The sequence below is a fragment of the Oryzias latipes genome, chromosome 22, assembly GCF_002234675.1.
Source record: "Oryzias latipes chromosome 22, ASM223467v1".
NCBI classification, from domain to species: Eukaryota; Metazoa; Chordata; class Actinopteri; order Beloniformes; family Adrianichthyidae; genus Oryzias; species Oryzias latipes.
In genome coordinates this window covers 12,906,860-12,919,112 of record NC_019880.2, presented here as the reverse complement: position 1 = coordinate 12,919,112, position 12,253 = coordinate 12,906,860, and the positions used below count along the sequence as shown (strand labels likewise).

The window sequence follows — 12,253 nt, the reverse complement described above, 5'->3', positions numbered from 1 at the left end:
AAAAAATTGTACTTTTAGTTTCAAAATGTCAAAACACCCGGTAAACACACTTCAAACACCTTTGGGTTCCCGTCTTTCCTTCAAGGCACATTCTCTGTGATATTTCATCAGTATTACATGACTTCTACAAGCCTTATCTCAAAGTTGAGTATTAGTTGAGAATACTATTTATACATCATTATTTTAGGCATTTTTTACAGGTTAAGTGAATTATATTCAGGTTTTTTGACTATGCATAAAGAATGTGGATACTCAGATTTTTTTAAAACATATTTGTGGGGGCAGCAAAAGAAAAAAAAAGCTGCAAACATCAGCTTAGAGACTGCTGGGTGTAGAGCCACAGCTTTATATTGAATTCATGGATGTTTGGTGTGACTAAAGAGGGACTCCGCTGCCTAACGACTAAGGTAGGACTTTGCGCCTTACAAATGGTGAAGTATGTGATGATTTAAAGAACACCAAGAAGCCTTGACCAACAGATCACAGTCCTCAGCAGAATTTTATTATCTTTAACCTTTATTGTCATTTCTTCTTCACATCCAGTACTTCTGTTAACCATGAGCAAAGGAAAGCTTGCAGGGGCAGTGAATGGATGAAGCAGAGCTCCGGTCACAGTGTGAGGGGTGGAGGAGGCCATGGTGCACTGGAGTTGCTTCGTCTCTAAAAGAAATGAGAGCCAGGCACTTATTTGTCAGTGTGTCGGCCCGCTCTTTGCCTGTCTCTGTGCCGTGTGAATATGCATGAGGATTTGGGAGGTATAAATAGCGGAGGTGTCCATGTTGCCACTGCGTTTTCCATCAACACAGAGAAAAGCTTTAATGAGCTTAAAATGAAACACATTACATCACTGACGGCCAATTACAAATGCCTTAAAGGGGGAAAAAAACTTTCTCTTAGGCTAAGTTTGTGTGGCTGACGAAACATTGTGGCTTCTTCTTTTAGTTTAGGTGAAGTTCTAATCCTGAGTGTCATTTAATTACTGTAATGTACATTTTGTGAAATTGTGTCACTCTCTTCAAAGATCAGTTACACCTTTATTAAACCATTATTACAAGAGTGACTTTATCATTACATAAATGTTTTTGTATACAAGTGTATAAAATACATATTTGTACAATTCATTATAGCCTTCAGCCAACAGCTGCTCTTTTATGAAGTTCACATATTTTGTCAAGACCTACTACGCCTGCTGCATTTAGTAACCTATAAACTTCAAAGGAACTGGTGTTGGTAGGAGCTAATTTACTTCTAAAATTGTGGAATTATGTGTGCTCTGGGTCTTTTTTATAAAAAGGAACATTTAGTGCTTTATGTCCCACTAAGTAAACCATCGTCAGAATAATTCTTACTTATCAGTTATTTTAAAGAACTTTTGTGAAAAAAGGGTTGTGTCGAAATTTCTTTACTACTCAGTGAACTATATGGTGTGTTCTCCATAGCTGTCCAAATTTTAAAATTTCAAGATCAAGTGCCCTAGAAATTTCCCAGAAGTTGCTGCAAAAAACAAGTGTTCATTGATGTTCACTAGATTGGTGAAAATATATCACATCGCTTTGCGTTTGAATGATTTTTCATGTAAAACATACATTTTAATTTATTTTTTAAAAACCAGCATAACTTTCATTTTAAGAATTCAAGAATAGTCTTAGTAAAATGACTTCACTACATTTTGGTAGTTAGGAAGTAGTTTGGGAATTTGGACATAGCTGTAGTGTAGTGGAGTTCTAATTTTAAAAAGAAGATTTTAAAATTTTAAATAGCATTCCTAGTTGACCTATTTTATTCACATTAAGGCTCAAACTGCAAATATTTTTTCTGGCTGCTCTGATACAAATGTTAACTTTTAATTTTGATTTTGATTTTGATCTACACTTCCAGGCAACAATCTGCAAATGCATCAAAAGTTGTATTAATGTCACAGGCACCCACAATTTAAAGGAAAGAAAATTGACTCAATAGCAAAAGTACTTTTGCTCATGTTTTTTTAACTTTTAAATCACTTGCCGCATGCAAGTCTATATACAATCCTTGCTTATGTTGTTTAAATTTGCTTATCAGCATGCACCCTGGCCCACATTCACCCATAGTTCCTGTAGTAGATTCTCTCAGTCAGACTTCTGCCCCAATTTCTCCTCACAGTTCTATCTGTGACCCACTTTGATTGACTTGCGTATTGTCTGTTTCCCATCAAAACCCCTCCTGAACCTTCGCTCACACTTAGATGAAACAAAAGTATCAAGAAATATTCTATGTGAACCCAGATCCTGTTAGGTAATGAAGATGTTGGACCATCAGTGCTAACAGGAAAGGTAAACGGTGCGTTGAAAGAGAGCACAGAAGGTCAGAAACAGAAAGCTCACTGTACGGATGAATAGAATGAGTACAGCCGTGGTAGATTAACATGTGAGATACAGCCCGAGCCGGTGCAGGAGAGAAAGACGAAGTGAGATAAGTTGAGGAGGGTGGGAGAGGAGGAGATGAAGCAGTGATCTCCTGATAAGCCTGATAGAAAGAAGGCTCAGAGTTCTCTGAGGGAGCAGTAGATGGATACGGCGGACAGAACATCGGGCGCCCTTGCCACCAGCAGGACCTCGGCACCAGCAGGCGGCCTGCCGCCGGGAAGGTACCAGTGCAGATGCAGATGAACAAGCACAGAACAATTGGGCAGGGGGCAGCAGACTGGGCATGAAGGGAGGCAGATAGAAGGAAAGAGGGAGCTAGGGAGAGGGTACCATCCCCGCCGCTCTTTATCGCAGCTATTGATCGTGGCGTGTGTGCATTGATCCAAGTCGACCATCTGCTAGAGTTAGATAAGCGTGCGAGGGCCTGGGCATTGTGCTGTCACTCATGGAGTGTGCACTAAGAGAGAGGGAGAATGAGAGAGATAGAGGGAGAGCATGATAGAGAAAAAGGGAGTGGTGATGTTGAGGAAGGAGGGGTGCTTTGGCTGCAGGGAATTATGGGGGCAGGATTAGCCTCCTCACTTGCAGGAAACAGAATTTTAAACGGCTGTCTCCTGGCTCCCTTAACTCGCGCACACAAACACACTTGTCTTCTCTCCCTGCCCCCACCATGACTCCTCAGACACTCGGATACGGTGAACTTCATCGGAACATCTCATCTTTGTGGATGTGAGCCCTGAAAATGCCATACGGAGAATCAATGGCATGAGCTTGAGCTGTGGACTCTCATCCACTTCACTGCTCATCCTACTGATGTTACTTTAAAAGAAAAGAAACTGCTGCATTAAGATGTCTTTTTTCATCTTCATCTTCAAAGTTGTCATCAGAATTTTATACTTTGGCAAATCTAACATATGAAGATGTGTACATGAAGTTTGTGATAAGTTATTATCCATCCACTAATTATCTGCTAAATTTGATATTATTTTGTAACTGAGCTAGAACTCAAAGAAAAACAAAGCATTAAAACTATAGGGGAGTAACAATTCATTTTATCAATTCAATTAATATCATAAATTGTGGTTGATGTTGCAAATTGTAGTAGTTGTTTATTTTGAATGATCCAATTCACTGATCTTAAATCGATCCAGGACATCTTTAGCCAAAGATTCTACCAGTGTGACGCAGAGATAAATACCTGGGTATGTATAGTATAACATATTATATATATATATATATATATATATATATATATATATATATATATATATATATATATATATATATATATATATATATATATATATATATATATATATATATATATATATATATATATATATATAGCATATATATATATATATAGCATATATAGCATATATATATATATAGCATATATAGCATATATATATATATATATATATATATATATATATATATAGCATATATGTATAGCACAGCACAGGTGACGTTTTCCAGATTCCTTGTATTTCTTGAAAGAAAATTAAATGAAAATTTAATATATGTACAAACAAACAAGTAAACAAGAATAAATGGCAAATCCATTTACACATCAAGATAATACAAACTGAACTGGATTAGAACATTCTGTCACACTATGGTCACATGTCTTCAACGTGTTTATACACATTGGACTGTAATGATGGCTTATCATTTTCTGCTGTCATTACATGTGTGTTGGGCACTGTGATGGTGTGTAGTGATATAAACCTACCGTACCTCAATCCAATTGGTATTTTCCCAGATTGATTATAGTTGATTTATTTCATTTTAAAACAATCTAATGATATTGGTTGATTCGATTTACAACTGGCCTCAGTAAGATCGACCTGGTTGGATTATAGGATTACAAATCGATTCATTGATTTAGTCAATTTCCATCCCTACTACTACAGAGTGAAACTGCAGAGTCCTCGGTCAAACAGTTGAGAATTGAGCGATAAATAATGCGCTTTCATAAAAGTCACATTTGAGCCACAATAAAAAGCAAATGTTTGAAGGTTACAACACCCACCTCTTGAGTTTCTCACATGCGGCTTCCTTTTGTTTATTGGCTTATCCTGCAGGATTTGGAAAGAAACAAGACGGTGTGTCACAGTTGGTATTTGTGTACAACAGTAAGACCATGTGCATTCGGCTGAGTGGCACCTGTCCCTTTTCCTCTGGCTTGTAGTCCTTTTAGAAGAAAAAGAAACACACAGGGTTCGGTTAATATTTTGGTTGCCAGGGAGACCAATAAAAAGAGCAACTGCAGCAGCAGCCGCATCAGGGCCTGACCTGAGGGGGAAGAGTGGCAGCACAGGGTGCATGTGTTCTGCGATGCCCCCGCCCTCGCCCCAGAGCTCACCCTGTCTTCTGTGCGACTGTCTTGGAGTCTATTCTGCTCTGTTGTTGCAACTTTTTCTTTGCTCCATTTTCCTCTTTAGAATTTGCACATTGGGGTCCAACGCACAAGACCGCTGCTTTGTGGGAGGGTGGGGGGTGTTTTTTGATGTGAAGACGAAAGTGGTATGGAGGGATTAGTGTGGCCGGTTGGATCGTCTTACAGCCGCCGACCCCCCCACCATCACCCAACCCACCCCACTCGTGGACAATGGGGATTAAAACTTCTCTTATTCTTCAGCCGCAAACGGCAGGATGACAAAGACAGTATTCCTCTGGGTCTTTTAACACCATTCTGCACAGCTGAAGTTGTGAACTGGTTGGGGGGTTGGGGGCCCGGGAAGGGGTCTTATACAGAAAATTAATCCTATGGAATTTTCTCCTCATTGCAAATGGAGATTTGTAGCTTTTGCCTTGCTATCTTAGCCAATCCCACATAACGCATCAGTGTCACTCAATAGAGGATAACAGCATCCGGTGGAGTGAATGTTTATATCTGAGGCACCCAGGGGCCACAGACAGTCGATACGCATCTACATCCGTGCAGCAGCACAGCTTCAAAGGCAAGGTGTCAATGGCTCATTTGGAATTGATGTGATAGATTAATTATATTTCACTTACTTAGGCGTCCCACTGTTCCTTTCCAATTTATAGGATCCAACAAGACCATGTCCGAGACGCCGGACTGGCCTCCATTCCTTCCCCATCGTTTCACACTGCTGAGTAGTTCTCTGTTCAAGGAAGAGGAAGCTTTCTCTCATGTGAAATTGACCAAAAAATGACAACATTATAATTTCAGGTCAACACAAATCATAGTAATGCCAATTCCCTTCACTATTATCAATAAATGCAAGCATGCAAATGGCAATTTTCTAGGTTTAGCTATGGCTGGCTCAGAAATCACTCCACCATGATCAAATTGTATTGTGCTATTATTGTTGTTGGTTGGCTAACAGAGCAAACTCACAATGTCACTCTGTTCTCTTTCACTGATGAATGCTAGAATGCAATGTTGTCTTTGGGGGTTGACAGCGAGCAATTTGCAACAACAAATGACAAAACTACCCCCTCCGCCATGCTGGCATATAGCAAAAAATTGTTTCTCTTACAAAAACAAAAAAATGTATCTGTTCATTGTGCGGGTGGGGATATTTAAAATATATGCACATTATCTTTCACCATAGCATCCCCTCCTCCCATCAAAATCCCTCCTCTCCTCTCTCTTTCTCCTGTTTCCTCACTCCCCCTCTCTCTGTTTGCAGTAAATAAAAGATTAAAATGACTGTTCTAAAAACACCGACTGGTCACCAGAAGATAATTGTTTCAGCTTTGTTTACTGTGCGTGAATGTTTTCTCTCTTTTTAGTCCTTTTTTCTTTTTATTGTGTCCGTAATTAAAATTCCTTTATTTTCAAAGTAGCTCTAAAAGAAGGAGCTAAATTGCCTTTTCTGTGTTTGTGTTGTTATTGGCCCACTGTCGAGAAGGGTAGAGAAGGGGGAGGACGGGAGGCAGCTGTAATGTCCTTGGGTTGGTGGAAGATCAACTTATTGTGCAAAGCACATATGTTGCAGTCCTGAGAAAGAGGCCGTAAACCCCTCTCCAGTTCTTCTGCAAAGAAACGTTTATTGACTTAATAAACCTTCTTCTGGTCCTCAGCAGGTCTTCAAACCTCAACTGTTTGATCAACAACTGTTCTTGACTGAGCATTTGTCATCACTTATTTAACAAGCAAAAACTTCATTTGTAAAATCGGTTGCCACTTCTGTAGATCCAGTTTTGGCAGTCTGCAGCTTTCAGGAGGGTTTCGTGAAAATAGGACAAGAGAAGGAATACTTAAACACTTTTTAGGTCAGAGGTGGGAAAACTTTTTGACTTCTAGGCAACAAATGATTTTAAAATTTGACAGAAGGGCCGGACCAGGAGCAGATCCTTGGAGAGTCTGGGTAATACAACCATATGAGAGAAAGAAATAACGTAGAATCCGGACAAAAACATGCTTTAATTTTAATTGAAAATTAATATTTGTATATTTTAAAACAGAACAGTTTGGATTTATTTTTAAACTGTGTCTTTTGTTGTTGCCAATTGGCTTGATGTCCCTCAGGAGAAATCTTGCTTTTATGTGGTGTTGGGTTGAACCGACTTGGAAAACACACATGCACATCAAAAAAAGGACAACTCTTCCAACACCACATGAATGCAGAATAACTTTCTGTACCTAAACAAAAGTCAGTCTCTTTGTAGGGCACCATCTATAGGTAGACACCAGAATTACAAAGAAAATACAACAATAATAAGGATTATTAATTTAATTTATTTCAGTTGGTGGGCCAGATTAAATAGTCTGGACCACTTGTTTGAATAAGATCCTTAAACTTTTACTACTATGAAAAGTTTCAAGCAATTAAAGGTAATGTTTAATCAAAGGTCACATTGTAGTTAATATTCCCAAATGAAATGCATTTAAAAAAACTGAGCAACTCCTAGTTGCTGTCCTTCACCCAAGTTTACATGAGTGTCCAACAGCTTCAGCCTCTAAAAAGACGAGTTAACTGACTACTTTGGCGGTGAAACAAGGTGAAGGAGGCTCTCCATTTGTTGCTTGCGTAAGAAAATACACAAGAAAACACTTTTTCTACAAAAATGTTTGCATGATTCTAAAAAAAGCTTCTTAAAAAATGTAGCAGTTTTGAACCTTAAGTGGAGAAATGCGAACATCATTCAGATATTTGGCTAGGGTTTGTTTGGTAAATAAAAAACACAATATATCAGCACAAACGTGTGTCAACAGTGAGGCATGGTAGAAAAGAAATAATGGTTTTAGCTTGTTTTGCAGCCATATTAGTTGGGGATGTTTGGGCCACTTGGCAGATCAAAACTTTTCTAAAGACAAAATTCCCTGTAAAACACTATGATGTTATATTTTAATAGAAATTGTTATATTTGACATGCAGTAATGGCTAATATTGCATCAATACATCTTTACATTAAACTGTTTTAAAGCTAACATAAAATCAACTCATATAAAAGCTTTCAGACATGGTCAAAATAAAAAAAGAGAAGTTGATGAAACTATTTTTTTTAAGTCAGAATTGTGGTATGTTAAAACTACAGACTAACACGACTGACCTATTCCAGAACAGAGTCTGATTGACCATAATTGTTGTTAGGTAACTTTATGAAAGCCTAAAACTTTCACTAAGCCAGAGTATGACAATGGGGAAAAATTTTGTTTTCCTCAAAAGATGAGAAAAAGTTTGCCTCTTGAACTTTAACTGGGTTCACAGAAGATAAGGTCAGGACTCCAATCCACTTTCATGAATTCAAGTTTTGATCATTTGGATACATGACATTTGTCAGATTCAATAAAGTTCGGTTAATTAAGGCTTCATCAATGCAAATGACTTATTTTGAGTTGTAATTTTTTTACTCTCAGACACATTTTAAAATTTGAAAAAAATGGAAGAGGCTAATAATAAGTAAGGGTAAGGTGCTTTTCAGGGAACAGATGCATTATATTGCACACCAACCGCCACATCTAATCCCAGTGTAATTTCATCTAGAGCTGTCTCCATGTTAGATGTGCTGTTGAAGGTTGATACGGCCAAATGTAATCTTTTCTAACATGTTCATAATGAATACAAGACAGTAATATACAGTATGATCCAACTCTTTACGTCCATTTTTACCTAAATGCAGCTTTTAATTAAACTGAATTATGAAACTTACTATGAAAATAGTCAAACACCTTCCTCTGTAAATGATGTAAAAATGCTTTAAGCAACTCACAGTTTAAGTTAAAAAAAGTGTTTTTCAACTGTTAGCACACACTGCAACTTTCAAATATGGAGTTGATTGTAAGATTATATGTGTCTAATGCTTTAGTGTTCTACAGAAGAAAGTGGAAAATAAAAGTCTGCTAGCTCCAATAAAACAGCTAGAAAACCTTCTGATGAATGTAAGGTAATGAATAGATGAATTAATGTAACTGAATTCTGACACTGGTATACAGGCTGAAGAATGTTGGGATGGATGAATGTCAAATGTTTAGAAATACTAAGTAGTCGTTGACTTGGACATTTTCTATTGAAGACTTATGAAATAACTCAGTAATATCTAAATTTAAAGACATGTCAAAACTTTGTTTGTCCATTTGAGGACTTAGAGGTGCACATTCAGTGTGTGAAGATATTGTGCGTTTCTCTTTCTGCATCAGATTTCCAGCAGTTTACTCTGAGGAAACGCAGCTAATCCAAAACCCTCAAATTTGGTCATTACACACAATTGAGGTGTTGATGGATCCCAACAACAAGAGCATGTAAATTTAAATGAAAATTACAAGAGCCACTCTAACACCTTGTAATGAACAGAGAGTCTCCTCAAAAACATGCCGCACAAACTAACACTGACCCGAAAAATGATTATGTGGCAAAGGCAGTGGAAATGAATTTCCGGAAGCATGACTTTCATGCACATTGATGAAGCACCGGAGTAGCTCCCCTTCGTCTCCCGTGAGCAGGCTATCTATTCTTCCTTTTGCTTCAAGTGAAGTCAGAACTGACAACACGTTTGATGATCTGGGAACTCATTACAAAAGGTGACAATTAGGTTTTTACAGCTCTGAAATTTCACCAACTACATTTTCACATCTCTGTTCACATTCCAGACCACAGTCTTGGAGAGCGACTTCAACTTGTCTGTGAACAAGGACTGAGGGAAGTGACTGCCTGGCCGTCTCGCCTTCAAACCTGTAGGGCAGAACAACATATTGGATATATTTTCCAAATATCAAAGATGAAGAACAGACTCATGTGTACACTGAACCACAGAAACACAAAGGAAATACAATCACAGCCCCCTCTCTTCTATTCTCATGGTGCCATGTCTCTGCTGCTTAGCCAGGCGACTATAATTGAATCTCAGGTTGGGATTAATGCGAGGAGCTGCACTTGACTCGGTCAAAAACAACTATTACAGGGAGGCAATGTATTTTTTTACGCAGCACTTCACATTGATTAGGCAATGTGCAGCGACGGCAGATGCATTGGATTCTAGATGACTATCATTTGCATCAAATGAGGGGTTTGCCACATGCAGAGGGAAAGGGGCCACCAGGCAGCGCAGACGCTCTGCAATGCACATGTAATAACACAGAGGAGCACTCGAGCTTTGTTCCCCTCTAAACGAGGAGGTTCAAGTTTGAGGGAGATCTGTTGTTGTCCAGTCATTTTTGGATTTATTTTAAAAGCGTTCCCAGTGGTCTTTTTCCTATGATTATGCAATTTTTTGGCAAAGTAAAAAAAAACCTGTTGTTTTCTATGACAGTTTCTGCAGAGCTGCAGTAATTCATTACAGATAAACCTCTAAGTTGTGGGTGGAACTGTTGGCACAGAATTGTAAGCCTGTGCTCTCTTTGCACGACCCCTTTGTTTACACTCTCTCCTGCTGGCTCACAGCCCCTCACAACCACAACCTAACATCACCGGTGCAACAAAAATGGCGAACAATATTGGAGCTATCCAGCCGGACAGTTTTTGAGCCAGATGACAGCTCATATTAGTAAAATGAAGACGTGCATGGATTTAAGTGGATGCATCAGAATGGAGCGGAACAGAGAGCTTGTGGCCCACCAATTGTAACACCCACGTCCCAGCGACAAGATTTTCTGAACAGCATTTTTACACCTGCTCTTGATTCCCAATGACCTGAGTAAAGTTATACTAAGAAATTTAATTTTAAGCTTAATTTTCTTTCTTCCATCGTCAGAAAAATGCCACAAGAACATGTTAAAAACACCAAAAACACTACATTTATTGGAGTGGGTCTTTAAGGTCCATAAAGTTGAGATCAGTAATGACCTGAGGTCCTCTATTAAAGAACAGCTCAACAATGCCAGGTTGAGTATCTTAAACACTCTTGATAAATTCAAAGGAGAATTTTAGTGAAATGTGCAGTGTGCACAGCTAAACAAGGGGTCAAAAGAAAGTGGCAGCCTGTTTTAATTAATAGTGAAAAGAAGGGGGTGATATGATAGAAGTAAGGCAGAATTGGTTGGTGGGTGGGTAAGGGGGGGCTGAAGGGGGAGACTGAAAAAGGCCCTCTTTCAGTTCTGAAAGAGAGCAAAAGAACATTTTTCTTGCCTCCTCCCGTCGTGCTGTCAAACTCGATCAGCAGTGAGGAGCAGTGACGCTGCTCGCCTCCCAGGCTCCCTCTTTCCACAATGGAGTCTGCAAGGACCCACCATGCATTTCACATTCAATTTAGCCCTCCCCAGGACATGGCTGTCAGGGTCAGCATCGACGGTATGAGACAGGACTGGGGGTGGAGGACGATGTCTTGGACTGTGGCAGGTTGGAGGCGGTGGTGGGAGAGAGCTGAGTTTGGGCAAGGGGGTGTGAAAGGGTGCTGATGTTGCATGAGGTTTGGGGGGGGCGGTCAGGAGATCCAAGTAAAATGGACAGGAGATTTGGATGAAAAGGGGGTGATGGAGGGTGGCCTCTTTGCAATAAAAAAATCCAAAAGAAAGGTCTAGTGAGAGCCTTTATTCAGTGGAGCTTATGCTGCTTTCCATGGGGTCCTCAATCGGACTTGGGAGCCGGTTACTCTGCCGAAGCCCATTAGCCAGCATTAGGAGCGTCCACACACCCACACAAGGAGATTTGAGACAAACCCTAAACAGCCAACAATACCCGCGAGGTACAAGCTTTGAGCCTTAAGACCTCAGCTTGGCCCAAAAAGGCCTTGAATAGATGTGCCCCAAATCATGTTGTTGAACAAATCAGGTATTAAGGAGAAAGGAGTTTGTCCGAATTTACTTTCCTTAAAGACTTTAGTTAAGCTAGTTACTTCGGAGCTTTACTTAGGCGTCGCTTGCTTATGTGTGATTGTGCATGTGTGAGGGGCCATCATTCTTCAGAGATCTTACACTATGACACCCTTACAACATAAACCCTTCTATCTTTACCCCCTCTTACCCTCAACCATACAAACACAGCTGCACTGAAGCCTAAATTCACCCACTCCAAACAATGGCCTGCTATTGGCAATTAAATGGCATTTGGCGATTCAGGGTGCAAGTTAATGGCATTACTGTTGCGATTCTTCTCCTGAATGGCTAAAAGGATTTCCCCTCTTCACCAATAATGTGCGACTCACTGTCTTACCAGCATTACATAGCTTACCTTAGGCTTATGATTCAGGGGCTTCCGATTACCATTTGAATATTTCCTGCTCTCCCGAGCGCTGGCAGATTTCGTTAAAGGTGCTTCTGGGCCTCTCGCGTTTGAGAGGTGAGGAGGCCAGACTGTCGTCACCCATCGCAGGCCTGTCGGTCAAACTGTATGGTGCTGTCCCACCGCTTGTCACAGCGCAACCACCCAGATGGACTTTTTTATCCCCTCACTTTGCCACTTCAAGTCCATTGAGGCTTGAGACGTCCCAATGAAAAA

At 39.7% G+C, this 12,253-nt stretch overlaps 1 long non-coding RNA gene across 1 annotated transcript; it reads right to left on the bottom strand.

Moving 5' to 3' along the window:
- Nucleotides 1-480: 480 nt before the first annotated feature.
- Nucleotides 481-4,627, bottom strand: LOC110017555. Its single transcript, XR_002872666.1, has 2 exons — nucleotides 4,438-4,627; nucleotides 481-660 (listed from the first exon to the last, which is right to left on the bottom strand). It is a non-coding gene; the product is annotated as an uncharacterized LOC110017555 (long non-coding RNA).
- Nucleotides 4,628-12,253: the final 7,626 nt, after the last annotated feature.